Here is a 2,717-nt window from a genome sequence, read left to right as displayed (position 1 = left end):
TTTTGCAGGAAGCAATGCTACGTTCGGCGAGCCTTTAACTCGTAGTGCCACTCACCGCGACAATAGAACAATCACGCTTTGCTCGAAATAGTTATACTGGATATAACATGAAGTATATTTCCAGATTATTATTTTGTTCTTCTGATTTAAAAACAGAATAACAATGATAAGAAGATATTCATCATGACAGTCAATTTACACGAGTATGGACTCCCCTGGTGCACCAAAGTACGACAACATATCTAAGGGTCAGTTAGAATCACAGTTTTTCTTAGTAATCTCTGGTAAGGCCTCACTTCGATATCCGTTTCATGGCATATTTGTGAGATAGGAACGGGGCATAAGCGCACTGAACACTAACATTTACCCCCGCAGTAATTTTAGCTTAGTAATAAATTTCCTACGGACTAATATTTTCAGAGAAACTATCTCATGGGACACAAAAGTATGTATTGAGACCAGAAATTAAAAACGATGCTCTACAGAACACCAAGAGAGAGCCAAGCATAAAATGTTCAGTACACTGTAAAAACTTTCCTTCAAACGCATGGCATATCCTGGTGTAATACTCACGGACACCTGTCATTTTATGAAAACACGTCGTTAATAGCCGTAAAGAGCAACGGACATATGCTGTATATTCAAACACGGGCATATTGGTTGTAGTGGGTAATTTTTAAATTTGGTTAGGTTGGTTGCACTGTTAAGCTATTTTCCAACCAAAAACCATCACAGAGTACTTTGGTTGCAATAACAATTATATCACCACTCTTCACGTGTTCTTGCCACCAGCGTCGCCGTCATGTTCCGTATAAAGTCCAAATTGATATCCTCCCTAATCGCACAGTTTGGACCGCGGGTAGAACGCAGACGATGCGCGACACAATACAACGAATTTGACTTAATATGTCACGCTCGAGAGCAGAGAAATAAATAACATTTAGCTGTCGTCCTGACATACTGCCAGACTGTCTGCGTGTATTATTTGCAGCGAAGTAGACACGTGCAATTATTCGTGCACAAGGAATACTCAAAAGAATATCACAGTATTCCGAGAGATAGCATAAGCGTATATTACAACTCTTTGTGAAAGTGGTTTCATTGCAGCGTAAGAATGCTATGCCAAGAGAACGCCTACAACCAACCCTATTTTGCACTGCCGCTAAGCCGAACTTCAAAGTTGAATGAACATCTTGCGCTCGCTCATGTTACTCAATTATTAACGGTTAAAAGCTTGTTGCACGGGCTTATATCTTATGAGTATAGTATTTTTGAAAGTTTACTGTATTTTACTGGTTATCTTGTTTGATAGCAAAGTAAAACAAAATAAATACAGATTTTCACTTTTTTTTTCATGGGAATAATTATCGTGATTGAGAACTGTATCCTATTTGGTCAGGCACTCTCCAAGCTCAGAATTTGAGAACTTGGAAGTAAAGTATTTATTGCTGTTTGTTTATGTGGGCACAATTTGTATACATTTTATTTCGATCAACAATATTTTTTTGTAAAACTAGCTTTGAAATCATTGTTCTCAGCCAAAAACCAGAGCGTATAAGTTTCGTCAGAATCAGGAAGGCTGTCCATGGGACCACAGTATGACTATGAGTCACGCCGAAGTGAACGGCTTCGTAAATTTAGTCCATCTGGTGTTCTGCCACGCACACTGGCATTGCGCACACTGGCAAGCTCCTCTATCTAGACGAAATTCAGTGTGGCCGCCGCGGCCAGCTTCGATGTTGCGCGAATATAACGTCACTAGGCTTTAAAAAAAGGCAGTTCGACTAGCCGATCTTGTACAGCAAAAATAATGGAATCCATAAAAATAAATAGTAAAAGGTAAACAGTTGGATGCGTATATGAAGAATGAGAAGCGATCTGCAGTGTGTTGGCGACAGATGCACGCATTGCTATGCGAAATCTATCTTAAAGACCCGTGACAATAAAATAACTTCAATGTGATAAACAACGCAATCGCCTGGCATTCCGTTAACTGCAGTTCTGTCGCGAGCATTCGCGTCTCACGGTCTCGCCTACCGCAAGTAGCAAAATTGGAAGCACGTACTGCACTGACGTTTGCCTGCCTTTAGTATTTCCAAACACGTAATTGCAGTTGAACACTGTTTCAAAAATTGTGAGATGTGCACTCTTTTTTCGTCCCACTTGTTTTGTGGAAGCGTTGAGTAAGCTCTAGCGATTATTATTTACTTATTTATTTATTTAGGAATACTGCAACCCCATTAAGGAATTTTCGTAGGATGGAATACAAATATTTGGTACAACTGGTAGAGCGAACAAAACAATGGAAAACAAACTACGTGTGGTACAAAATCTATGCAGAATTATATATAAAATTGAAGCAACACCTCAAATACAGTTATCAACACATCGAAAAGTAAAATAAGCTAAATGCACAATGTGGGAGATGAATAAATTCAGAGATGGCTGCAGCACCAATCGTTGAGCAGTTGATTCCATGCATTTGAGACCCTGCGAAAAAATGAGTACTTAAAGCAGTTGTTGACGAAGGGAGCGGTTGGCGTACAGCGCGTCGTAAAAATGACGCCTACCAAGCTTTACGGCATGACGCTGTCAAGGTACAAAGGTCGAAGAGATAACGCCGTCACCGCGCGGTAGTACACGCTCTCCCGCAACCATATCCCCCTCTTGCGCAAAACGCGCGTTTGCGGCAGCGCACAGCCACTTCAAGCGCTTCA

The sequence above is a fragment of the Rhipicephalus microplus genome, chromosome 6 (genome assembly GCF_043290135.1).
Source record: "Rhipicephalus microplus isolate Deutch F79 chromosome 6, USDA_Rmic, whole genome shotgun sequence".
NCBI classification, from domain to species: Eukaryota; Metazoa; Arthropoda; class Arachnida; order Ixodida; family Ixodidae; genus Rhipicephalus; species Rhipicephalus microplus.
This window is presented reverse-complemented; position numbering follows the sequence as displayed.